This window comes from Oncorhynchus gorbuscha, linkage group LG19 (genome assembly GCF_021184085.1).
Source record: "Oncorhynchus gorbuscha isolate QuinsamMale2020 ecotype Even-year linkage group LG19, OgorEven_v1.0, whole genome shotgun sequence".
NCBI classification, from domain to species: Eukaryota; Metazoa; Chordata; class Actinopteri; order Salmoniformes; family Salmonidae; genus Oncorhynchus; species Oncorhynchus gorbuscha.
In genome coordinates, this window is record NC_060191.1 from 3,799,069 (window position 1) to 3,812,825 (window position 13,757).

A 13,757-nucleotide genomic window follows, 5' to 3' on the forward strand; every position below is an offset into this window, starting at 1 on the left:
CAGTAGCAAACTGGCTCAAATTAAAAATGGAATCCAAAGGTCGCGGGCAACCTCACTTGTTGTGTTGTTTTCTCACTTTCAACGAAAACAAGGGGGTTGAGCCCTAAGCCACCTTGGACTTGCCTTCTCCCACCCACTCAAACGACCCTTGCTGCGCTATGGCTCTGGAGTGGAAGTGTCACGGCCGTCGTCGGAATGAGACCAAGGTGCAGCGTGGTGAACGTACATTTTCTTTTATTTGTTAAAATGTCACCAACAAAACAAGAAATAACAAAAACGACCGTGAAGCTTACAAGGGCTAAGTGCCCCTAACAAATGCAACTCCCCACAATGACAAAGGGGTAAAAAGGCTGCCTAAGTATGATTCCCAATCAGAGACAACGATAGACAGCTGTCCCTGATTGGGAACCATACCCCAGCCAAAACATAGAAACACAAAAACATAGAAAAGAGAACATAGAATGCCCACCCAAATCACACCCTGACCAAACCAAATAGAGACATAAAAAGGCTCTCTAAAGTCAGGAAGTCACTAGCTAGCTAACTTGTTTTCAGATAAACTGTTTTGGTTGCAGGGACAAAGTTTTCAGAAAATGTCGACAGCAACAAGCACCGTTCTCGGTTCTTGGATCTGAATAAACTTGATCCCAAAAGAAAAAAGCGAGAAAAATCATGACCTATCCAGAAACCTGACATACATTGGAATCAATTTTGAAAGGTGGAAGGGTGATGACGAAATGACCACCGTTCGCATGGACTGGTAGGTAAATGTGTGGTTGTGTTGCATGTTTCACCCTGCTAGCTATTTAGATGATAACCTTAGTGTGTTCAATATTCAAGCTAGCAAGCACGTCTACTAGCTAACTAGCTAACCTCTGTATTCTGACTGTTTTGTAACGTTACACATTTTTTACAATAATTTATTTAAACTAGCTTAGGTTAGCTAGCTAAAGCTAGATATGCAGATTGTTGACATGGAACACAGACTGTGAGAGATAGAAGGACAATCAATAAATCTGATCTAACTTTGTGGATATTCGTCAAATCCGTCATGATTGATGTATTGTAACAGGCTAACACGGTGGTTAATAAAGTCTGATTTTATATACACTGCTCAAAAAATAAAGGGAACACTAAAATAACACATTCTAGATCTGAATGAATTAAATATTCTTATTAAATACTTTTTTCTTTGCATAGTTGAATGTGCTGACAACAAAATCACACAAAAATTATCAATGGAAATCAAATTTAGCAACCCATGGAGGTCTGGATTTGGAGTCACACTCAAAATTAAAGTGGAAAACCACACTACAGGCTGATCCAACTTTGATGTAATGTCCTTAAAACAAGTCAAAATGAGGCTCAGTAGTGTGTGTGGCCTCCATGTGCCTGTATGACCTCCCTACGATGCCTGGGCATGCTCCTGATGAGGTGGCGGATGGTCTCCTGAGGGATCTCCTCCCAGACCCGGACTAAAGCATCCGCCAACTCCTGGACAGTCTGTGGTGCAACGTGGCGTTGGTGGATGGAGCGAGACATGATGTCCCAGATGTGCTCAATTGGATTCAGGTCTGGGGAACGGACGGGCCAGTCCATAGCATCAATGCCTTCCTCTTGCAGGAACTGCTGACACACTCCAGCCACATGAGGTCTAGCATTGTCTTGCATTAGGAGGAACCCAGGGCCAACCGCACCAGCATATGGTCTCACAAGGGGTCTGAGGATCTCATCTCGGTACCTAATGGCAGTCAGGCTACCTCTGGCGAGCACATGGAGGGCTGTGCGGCCCCCCAAAGAAATACCACCCCACACCATGACTGACCCACCGCCAAACCAGTCATGCTGGAGGATGTTGCAGGCAGCAGAACGTTCTCCACAGCGTCTCCAGACTCCAGTCACGACTGTCACATGTGCTCAGTGTGAAGCTGCTTTCATCTGTGAAGAGTACAGGGCGCAAGTGGCGAATTTGCCAATCTTGGTGTTCTCTGGCAAATGCCAAAAGTCCTGCACGGTGTTGGGCTGTAAGCACAACCCCCACCTGTGGACGTCGGGCCCTCATACCACCCTCATGGAGTCTGCTTCTTACCGTTTAAGCAGACACATGCACATTTGTGGCCTGCTAGAGGTCATTTTGCAGGGCTCTTGCAGTGCTCCTCCTTGCACAAAGGCGGAGGTAGCGGTCCTGCTGCTGGGTTGTTGCCCTCCTACGGCCTCCTCCACGTCTCCTGATGTACTGGCCTGTCTCCTGGTAGCGCCTCCATGCTCTGGACACTACGCTGACAGACACAGCAAACCTTCTTGCCACAGCTCGCATTGATGTGCCATCCTGGATGAGCTGCACTACCTGAGCCACTTGTGTGGGTTGTAGACTCTGTCTCATGCTACCACTAGAGTGAAAGCACCGCCAGCATTCAAAAGTGACCAAAACATCAGCCAGGAAGCATTGGAACTGAGAAGTGGTTTGTGGTCACCACCTGCAGAACCACTCCTTTATTGGGGGTGTCTTGCTAATTGCCTATAATTTCCACATGTTGTCTATTCCATTTGCACAACAGCATGTGAAATGTATTGTCAATCAGTGTTGCTTCCTAAGTGGACAGTTTGATTTCACAGAAGTGTGATTGACTTGGAGTTACATTGTGTTGTTTAAGTGTTCCCTTTATTTTTTTGAGCAGTGTATTTGGCTGTTTTTACTGAATAATATTTAGAAGTATTCCCTTTTCACGTTTTGAAGAAGTAACTGCTAAATGCTACATCTTTAAATCTAAATCCAACATCTTTCGGTTTGGGGCCTGGAGACTTGTCCTAACTAATGGTCCACATACTATCAACAACATTTAGGACCGAGACCTGCAGGCTCCTAACTAGTGGTCAACATACTATCAACAACATTTAGGACCGAGACCTGCAGGCTCCTAACTAGTGGTCAACATACTATCAACATAACATTTAGGACCGAGACCTGCAGGCTCCTAACTAGTGGTCAACATACTATCAACATAACATTTAGGACCGAGACCTGCAGGCTCCTAACTAGTGGTCAACATACTATCAACATAACATTTAGGACCGAGACCTGCAGGCTCCTAACTAGTGGTCAACATACTATCAACATAACATTTATGACCGAGACCTGCAGGCTCCTAACTAGTGGTCAACATACTATCAACACAACAGGTGTAGGAGAGGCCCAGTGGCCCACAGAGGGGAAGTACAACTGAACATAAATCACTTCTTCATTCATCCACCACATGGACATGGCATAACAATTCCTATATACAGCCAGCAGAGGGGAAACACAGTTTATTTTGTGTGCATATGTTTTCACCACGGCCTGTAGGTCCAGGTTACTGGCCCAACTGTTCTCTATACTGAGTATACAGTCTTTCCTGTGACATTATATGTCCATTGCGCTGCACACAATTTAAACAGTCTTGAATGATGTATGCCAAGGTATACCTGAGATAAGGCACTGTTGAGTTTTCAACACCACAACTCAAATGCCGGTTCACCAGTATTTACGAAATAGCAAACAGCTTTTTTGTTCAAGCCCTCAAGAACTGTTGGCTGCTAAAGATGATAGATGATCTGTTCACATCTGCCAATTTATTGACTGTTAAGTATCCAGACGACCTGTCCCCAGAGCTTTCAATAGGCTACAGTTCATCCAGACGACCTGTCCCCAGAGCTTTCAATAGGCTACAGTTCATCCAGACGACCTGTCCCCAGAGCTTTCAATAGGCTACAGTTCATCCAGACGACCTGTCCCCAGAGCTTTCAATAGGCTACAGTTCATCTCTTTCCGTAACCTGTTGAGGCCGGCAATTAAGGAGAATCAGAGGCTAAATTAAAGATGTTGCAGAACTGCTGTATTTGAACTCTTCTGCCCAGTTCCCCTGATGTTGCTATGGCAATCAATATGTTTTTACCATCCCTGTAAAACTGTCACTTTTGTGGAGAGATCGCTTTCAAAACTAAAACTCCTTAAAAAACTCCCTATAAAGCATTCAGTATCATATCGGGGCAGCAGGGTAGCCTAGTGGTTAGAACGTTGGACTAGTAACCGGAAGGTTGCAGGTTCAAACCCTCGAGCTGACAAGGTACAAATCTGTCGTTCTGCCCCTGAATTTAACCCACTGTTCCTAAGCCATCATTGAAAATAAGAATTGTTTTTAACTGACTTGCCTGGTAAAATAAAAAATCTGTGTCATTGAACACCTACAGTGCCTTGCGAAAGTATTCGGCCCCCTTGAACTTTGCGACCTTTTGCCACATTTCAGGCTTCAAAGATAAAGATATAAAACTGTATTTTTTTGTGAAGAATCAACAACAAGTGGGACACAATCATGAAGTGGAACGACATTTATTGGATAATTCAAACTTTTAAAAAAAATCGAAAACTGAAAAAGTTGGGCGGGCAAAATGATTCAGCCCCCTTAAGTTAATACTTTGTAGCGCCACCTTTTGCTGCGATTACAGCTGTAAGTCGCTTGGGGTATGTCTCTATCAGTTTTGCACATCGAGAGACTGAAGTTTTTTCCCATTCCTCCTTGCAAAACAGCTCAAGCTCAGTGAGGTTGGAAGGAGAGCATTTGTGAACGGCAGTTTTCAGTGCTTTCCACAGATTCTCGATTGGATTCAGGTCTGGACTTTGACTTGGCCATTCTAACACCTGGATATGTTTATTTTTGAACCATTCCATTGTAGATTTTGCTTTATGTTTTGGATCATTGTCTTGTTGGAAGACAAATCTCCGTCCCAGTCTCAGGTCTTTTGCAGACTCCATCAGGTTTTCTTCCAGAATGGTCCTGTATTTGGCTCCATCCATCTTCCCATCAATTTGAACCATCTTCCCTGTCCCTGCTGAAGAAAAGCAGGCCCAAACCATGATTCTGCCACCACCATGTTTGACAGTGGGGATGGTGTGTTCAGGGTGATGAGCTGTGTTGCTTTTACCCCAAACATAACTTTTTGCATTGTTGCCAAAAAGTTCAATTTTGGTATCATCTGACCAGAGCACCTTCTTCCACATGTTTGGTGTGTCTCCCAGGTGGCTTGTGGCAAACTTTAAACAACACTTTTTATGGATATCTTTAAGAAATGGCTTTCTTCTTGCCACTCTTCCATAAAGGCCAGATTTGTGCAATATACAACTGATTGTTGTCCTATGGACAGAGTCTCCCACCTCAGCTGTAGATCTCTGCAGTTCATCCAGAGTGATCATGGGCTTCTTGGCTGCATCTCTGATCAGTCTTCTCCTTGTATGAGCTAAAAGTTTAGAGGGACGGCCAGGTCTTGGTAGATTTGCAGTGGTCTGATACTCCTTCCATTTCAATATTATCGCTTGCACAGTGCTCCTTGGGATGTTTAAAGCTTGGGAAATATTTTTGTATCCAAATCCGGCTTTAAACTTCTTCACAACAGTATCTCGGACCTGCCTGGTGTGTTCCTTGTTCTTTATGATGCTCTCTGCGCTTTTAACGGACCTCGGAGACTATCACAGTGCAGGTGCATTTATACGGAGACTTGATTACACACAGGTGGATTGTATTTATCATCATTAGTCATTTAGGTCAACATTGGATCATTCAGAGATCCTCACTGAACTTCTGGAGAGAGTTTGCTGCACTGAAAGTAAAGGGGCTGAATAATTTTGCACGCCCAATTTTTCAGTTTTTGATTTGTTAAAAAAGTTTGAAATATCCAATAAATGTCGTTCCACTTCATGATTGTGTCCCACGTGTTGTTGATTCTTCACAAAAAATACAGTTTTATATCTTTATGTTTGAAGCCTGAAATGTGGCAAAAGGTCGCAAAGTTCAAGGGGGCCGAATACTTTCGCAAGGCACTGTAAGTAAGATCCACTCATTGCCCTGGCGCCTTCGTAGCTGTTACCACAGCATTTGTTGTTCACTGATATCCCAGTCTGGTCTCATAGACTAGACATAGTAAACATAAATCCAGAACACTAAAATGAGTATGATATGTTATATTTTGTATGCTTATGCAAGATATTTGGTTACTTAAAGCAAAAACGAAAGGAGGGTGGTTGTTAGGGGTGGGAATATAACGCAAACGTCTAGCCACACGAACATCTAGAAACCCAAAGGTTGCGTGTTTCAATCTCATCAGACAACTTTAGCATTTTAGCTAATTGCCAACTTTGCAACTACTTTATAGCTCCTTTGCAACTAAACTCAGCAAAAAAAGAAACGTCCTCTCACTGTCCACTGCATTTATTTTCAGCAATCTTACATTTTTTAAATATTTGTATGAACATAACAAGATTCAACAACAGACATAAACTGAATAAGTTCCACAGACATGTGACTAACAGAAATGGAATAATGTGTCCCTGAACAAAGAGGGGGTCAAAATCAAAAGTCAAAGTCAGTATCTGGTGTGGCCACCAGCTGCATTAAGTACTGCAGTGCATCTCCTCCTCATGGACTGCACCAGATTTGCCAGTTCTTGCTGTGAGATGTTACCCCACTCTTCCACCAAGGCACCTGCAAGTTACCAGAGATTTCTGGGGGGAATGGCCCTAGCCCTCACCCTCTGATCCAACTGGTCCCAGACGTGCTCACTCAGTGGGATTGAGATCCGGGCTCATCGCTGGCCATGGCAGACCACTGACATTCCTTTCTTTCAGGAAATCACACACAGAATGAGAAGTATTGCTGGTGACATTGTCATGCTGGAGGGTCATGTCAGGATGAGCCTGCAGGAAGGGTACCACATGAGGGAGGAGGATGTCTTCCCTGTAACGCACAGCATTGAGATTGCCTGCAATGACAACAAGCTCAGTCCGATGATGCTGTGACACCGCCACAGACCATGACGGACCCTCCACCTCCAAATCGATTCCACTCCAGAGTACAGGCTTCAGTGTTTTTGCCAGTCCTGTCTGGTCCATCGACGGTGGGTTTGTGCCCATAGGCGACGTTGCTGCCGGAGATGTCTGTTGACGATCTTCCTTACAACAGGCCTACAAGCCCTCAGTCCAGCCTCTCTCAGACTATTGAGGACAATCTGATGGAGGGATTGTGCGTTCCTGGTGTAACTCGAGCAGTTGTTGTTGCCATCCTGTACCTGTCCCGCAGGTGTGATGTTCGGATGTACCAATCCTGTGCAGTTGTTGTTACACGTGGTCTGCCACTCTGAGGATGATCAGCTGTCCGTCCTGTCTCCCTGGAGTGCTGTCTTAGGCATCCCACAGTATGTACATTGCAATTTATTTGCCCTGGCCACATCTGCAGTCCTCATGCCGCCTTGCAGCATGCCTAAGGCACGTTCACGCAGATGAGCAATTCTTTTGATGTTTTTCAGTCAGTAGAAAGGCCTCTTTAGTGTGGTACATTTTCATAACTGTGACCTTAATTGCCTACCGTAAGCTGTTAGTGTCTTAACGACCGTTCTACAGATGCATTTTCATTAATTGTTTATTATTCATTGAACGAGCATGGGAAATAGTGTTTAAACCCTTTACAATGAAGATCTGTGAAGTTATTTGGATTTTTACAAATGATCTTTAAAAAGACATGTTCCTGAAAAAGGGGTGTTTCTTTTTTTGCTGAGTTTATGTAGCATGTTAGCTAACCCTTCCCCTAACCTTTTCAGCCAACCCTTCCACTAAACCTAACATTAACCGCGTTAGCCACCTAGCTAATGTTAATGAGCATTTCTCCTTTGCCAAGATAATCCATCCACCTGACAGGTGTGGAATATCAAGAAGATGGTTAAAAAGCATGATCATTACACTAGTGCACCTTGTGCTGGGGACAATAAATGGCCACTCTAAAATGTGCAGTTTTGTCAAACAACACAATGTCACAGATGTCTCAAATTTTGAGGGAGCGTGCAATTGGCATGCTGACTGCAGGAATGTCCACCAGAGCTGTTGTCAGACAATGTAATGTTAATTGCTCTACCATAAGCTGCCTCCAACGTCGTTTTAGAGAATTTGGCAACCGCAGACCATGTGTATAGCATCATGTAGGCAAGCGGTTTGCTGATGTCAATGTTGTGAACAGAGAGACCCATACTGGCAGTGGGGTTATGGCATGGGCAGGCATATGCTACGGACAATAACACAATTGCATTTTATCGATGGCAATTTGAATGCACAGAGATACCATGATGAGATCCTGAGGCCCATTGTCGTGCCTTTAATCTGCCGCCATGTTTCAGCATGATCATGCACAGTCCCATGTCGCAAGGATCTATACACAATTCCTGGAAGCTGAAAATGTCCCAGTTCTTCCATGGCCTGCATACTCACCAGACATGTCACCAATTGAGCATGTTTGGGATGCTCTGGATGGACGTGTACGACAGCGTGTTCCAGTTCCCGCCAATATCCAGCAACTTCTCACAGCCATTGAAGAGGACTGGGCCACAGGCCACAGCTAACAGCCTGATCGGGAGATGTGTCGCGCTGCATGAGGCAAATGGTGGTTTTAAGGTATCTGTGACCAACAGATGCATATCTGTATTCCCAGTCATGTGAAATAAAATCTTTGAAATTGTTGCATGTTGCGTTTTTTATATTTTTGTTCTACACCTGCATTGCTTGCTGTTTGGGGTTTTAGGCTGGGTTTCTGTACAGCACTTTGAGATATCAGCTGATGTACGAAGGGCTATATAAAATAAATTTGATTTGATATAAAATGGAGTGTTTGGATTTACGTACAGAATAATACAAAATGCTCTGAGACCACTTTGCACAATGATATCATCTTACTTTCAATCAGTTATTTTCTTATTTTTCAAGGCCTGAGGCACTTCTTCAGTTACATTCCTGAAGCCGAAGAAACAAACACTTGGCTTCCTGATTTATGACAGGCGCTTCGTGGTTTCAGAGAGAGAAAAGTAAAGAGAAGCTTCACTTTGACTGTGATTTGGGTGTGGTAGGATGGGGACGAGAGTTGAGTGGGGGACGGTATGAATCATGGCTGAATGTTTTTCTGTGAATCATCTATCTGTGCTGAGTCAGAATGTACTCCCACACACCACTCAACCCTGCTCCCTAAACCCAGTACCTAAACCACTACCCTAATCCTCTCTGACGCCACCCTCCTACACCCTACCCAACCCACTCCCCCAATTCTCCTCAGCCCCCAAACCCCTCCCCTATCCACTCCCCTACCCTGATCCCTTTAGGACTTGCCTCATTGAGTAGGTTCCCTCCCCAGCTGACAGAAGCTCTGAGAGGCAGAGCGAGGCCTCCCTCCCTCCATGCCTACCTCGCTGCCTGCCTCCCTCCTTCCTTCCCTGCCTAACATTACTCCCAGACCCAGACACAGAGCAGGCCTGGCTCTCTTTCAACTATGCAGCTGGATTTATGCACACATTAAAGACTGATATACAGCCAGGGAAGGGAGTGCCGCTGACACCTAACGGTAGCATACACTGAGATGAACTGGGCTTTTCACATTGGTTAACATTGAAACGGATAGGAGCTACCGGCTAATACAGAACTGACCCTTTGAGCTTCAATAAAAATGTTAGCTAACGCTGGGCTAGCTTTGGATAGCTTAGGTTACATAGGTGTGGATCCCCATACACCAGGCACACTAACAAGACGGTAAATGAAGTTACAACACTAAGTTACGTCTACAGAAGCCTTCCCTTCTCACACACACTCTCCCCTGAGACACTGTCATTGTTCAGTTAATTCCACATCATAGCAGGTTACTCATCAACACCAGACACATTTCCTGTCACAACTCAGAGAGTGCATCTCAATCGTCTTCCCCTCCTCATCTCCTTTCCTTCATCAGGGGTATCTCAATACTCTAAAATGCCTTCCTCTCGTCATCTCATCTCCTCTGTCAGCACTGATCTGATAGAAGAGGACAGGACAGCCTGACCTCTGCTATAAAGCTTCCAGCTATCCAATCTATTGGGATTAGTGTAGATGATGTTAAAAACAAGAAATGGTGAGATTGACACATCAACATGTGTCTAAAGTAGTTTCTCCAACGTGGGCTATAGGATGCAGGTTTTGGCAAAACCCTGCACCCTGTTGTAGAAACGCTGCAAGGTTGATGACACTGAGTCCTGGGGGGGTTGCTGCTGCTATTGAGACAGCATTAGTGCTTTTGTTTCACCTGTCACTCCTCTGCAGCATAGCATTCCTGCTAGCATCATAGTATTACTGATACAACATCATCCCGCTGAACTCAGAGGCAGGGAGGAAGGGTCCATGTATTCACTGGGAAATCAACACCTCCACAACACAGATAGGAGGTGGGGGGGGTCCATGTATTCACTGGGAAATCAACCACTCCACAACACAGACAGGAGGTGGGGGGGTCCATGTATCCACTGGGAAATCAACACCTCCACAACACAGACAGGAGGTGGGGGGGGGGGCATGTATTCACTGGGAAATCAACACCTCCACAACACAGACAGGAGGCAGGGGGGGGGGGGGGCTGGACAGGTGAATAACCCTGTTGACTTCCTGTGAGCACACTAGCAGAGATATTGAACTCTTCTACTTTCCATGCCTTTAGAGCACATCACCCAGATTGCCTGCTATTCCAGAGATGTAGAAAGGAACTCTGTAAAATGCTGTTGAAGATCACAACACTAACGAGCAGATGTACACAGAGCAAAGAGGAGGGTAGGACACAGTACATTGCTTACAACTACCGCACACTCCTAAGAAGAATTTCAAATGACCTAGACAATTTCATTCTCACAGACAATTCTTAAAAGCAACATACATTGTAGATATAGAAATTCCTCTGTCCTACTGTGTTTTAGACAGTTGATTCTTGTATAGGCGAGTCTTCTAGGCAGTTAACCACAACAGCACAGATACAGGGATCTTCCCTGCTACAAAACAGAGCCACAGAGCAGTCCAAAGATCATAACACATCACACACAGCAGAGAAGCAATAAAGGCCGGACTCACTTCCCTGCTTGATAACCTCTGGTCCCAACTCACAATATCATGTGGACCTAAAGCAGCCGTACCTGCAGTAAACAGTAGAGTAGGCCTGGGGGTTTCAGTATGCTAACGTATGGTCTAGAGGTCTCTCCATGGGAGGAATCATAGATTTCATTTAGATAAACATTAGAAACATGGTGGTGACATTTCAGTCAATACCAGTGTTCTTGAGTCTAAGAGCATCAGTGTGTGTGTGTGTGTGTGTGTGTGTGTGTGTGTGTGTGTGTGTGTGTGTGTGTGTGTGTGTGTGTGTGTGTGTGTGTGTGTGTGTGTGTATCGCAACAGATCAAAGAAAAAAACTTTTTCAGGTCAGCCAGAGGATCCAGCCTGCTACAGCACTTTTCCTGACAGAAGCCCAACTCCCCTTCCTATTGGCTGACAGGATCATGTGACCGGACTCTGGCCATTTTTCCGAGCCAATCAGATGGAGGATGTCTCTCTGGCTGGATGGGAGAGTGGAAGTGCCATCTCTCTTCCTCCCTCTGTTTCTGTGGGGCTGTCTGACAGGAGAATGTGAGTCATAACGCATATAATACATCCTCTGGCACACAGAGATGACCAGGATAGAGTAGAGAAGTGTGGAGCAATATATATATATATATGAGAGAGAGAGAGACCTGTCTAATTTCAGTGACCTTAATTGTAATTTGAGATCAGCGTTCATAACTGAGACTGCCATGTTGTAAATCATGCTTCCAGTCAATGGGAGGTTGGCGTGACAGGCAGATCTCAAATTAGGATTTGGCCTACTGAGATAAAATCTCTTGAATAAGATAGACTATGTCCAACAGTGGGTCTAAATTATGTCAGGTTAAGTGATTTAGAGCCAGTGTAATTTCAACATCAAGTAATATAATCCACAACCAGATTAAAGTCCACATTCTGGTTTGGTTAATCTCAAACTAAAAATGGGATTTAATGACCTCTGATTACAAGGTTTAGAGATCCAGAGCGTGACCCTCTGTATCCTCACCAGTCACACTGATGTTATATTATTATGACTGAAAATTCACTTTAATGCAGGTCATGCCTGAGACATTTTTAACGGCAATATTCTGTTCTGTCTGTCTCCTTCTCCAACTGGCAGAGGGAGAGGATGTTGGACTGTACTCCTTGCTGTGACCCTGTAAAAGAGCACTTTACTGAAATTAGAGGGCATAATAACTACAAGTGATTGAAGGAGTAAAGCCTAATGGATAGATGCAGGTAGAGAGTTGGGACTCTAACAGTCAGCTATTGATCCATCAGTGTGTTTAAGATCAGTGACATCATGCTGTCTGTGTGACATCATGCTGTCTGTGTGACATCATGCTGTCTGTGTGACATCATGCTGTCTGTGTGACATCATGCTGTCTGTGTGACATCATGCTGTCTGTGTGACATCATGCTGTCTGTGTGACATCATGCTGTCTGTGTGACATCATGCTGTCTGTGTGACATAATGTTGTCTGTGTGACATCATGCTGTCTGTGTGACATCATGCTGTCTATGTGACATCATGCTGTCTGTGTGACATAATGCTGTCTGTGTGACATAATGCTGTCTATGTGACATCATGCTGTCTGTGTGACATAATGCTGTCTGTGTGACATAATGCTGTCTATGTGACATCATGCTGTCTGTGTGACATAATGCTGTCTGTGTGACATAATGCTGTCTGTGTGACATAATGCTGTCTATGTGACATCATGCTGTCTGTGTGACATAATGCTGTCTGTGTGACATAATGCTGTCTATGTGACATCATGCTGTCTGTGTGACATCATGCTGTCTGTGTGACATCATGCTGTCTGTGTGACATCATGCTGTCTATGTGACATCATGCTGTCTGAGTGAGCACCTTACTTTTTAATTAAGGATGCATTTGAGCTATAGTTTAAAATATAAATGATGAAGAGTAAATATGAGGTGTGATCTTATTCATTGCTACATGCCACTCCATATGCTTCCCATTCGTGTTTTACCACTTTTACCTTCGCTTCTGTACACCTGCTTCAAACAGCTGAAAATTCTATATTTTGGGTTATTGAAAATGTATTTATTTCACAGTGGTTTGGATTGTGAAATGATTATCTACGCTTGTTTTGTCACATCAACTGAAATTAGGCAAAGTATTAGAATTTTAGCAACCAGGAAATGGCTGAGAGATTTTTTTTATTTTGTACGTTTAAGCTTTTTTTTATTTTACAATTTGTCAGAAGGACCCAAACACAATATACCTTATTCAAAACATCTATGAACTCGGAAATCTCAGACTTCCGAGCGTTCAAAACAACTGATAACTCGAAAAAAAAACAAGCTCCCACTCTGAAAAATGACCCAACTCGGAATTCCAACTCAGGAACTCGGACCACTTTCTAGAACTCCGACTTTTTGACCTGAAGATCACCGACGTCATGATTTGACTTCATATTTTTCAGAGTTCACAATTATCTCATCATATATGGAACACTGTTTGGGTCTTTGCGTGTCAAAAAGATATATGTCAAATAACACCATTTGACGCATTAAATAAGCTTTTAATTTGACACGTCAAATAACACAATTCTATTATAGAATGTTGTGTGTGCTGAATTTGCACGTGAACGCCAAGCGCCACCACTACTGTCAGTAGCACTGTCAAAGCTGTACATAAAAAGTCTGCAAACAAGCACATACCGGTCACGAACGATATGTTTACAATCCTGCTTTAATTAGAAGGCATTATTTGTTCGACAGCAACTTCTAGGGTAGCTAGCTAGCTTTAACTTGGTACCTAGCTAGCACCAATACAACCAGCCTGAAAACAGTGATC

At 44.0% G+C, this 13,757-nt stretch overlaps 1 protein-coding gene across 1 annotated transcript in view; it reads right to left on the reverse strand.

Annotated features, from left to right (window-relative positions):
* Positions 1-13,757, reverse strand: part of LOC124005905 (ceramide synthase 2-like) — a 35,732-nt gene that overhangs the window by 19,659 nt on the left and 2,316 nt on the right. The gene's annotated exons all lie outside the window — the stretch shown is intronic.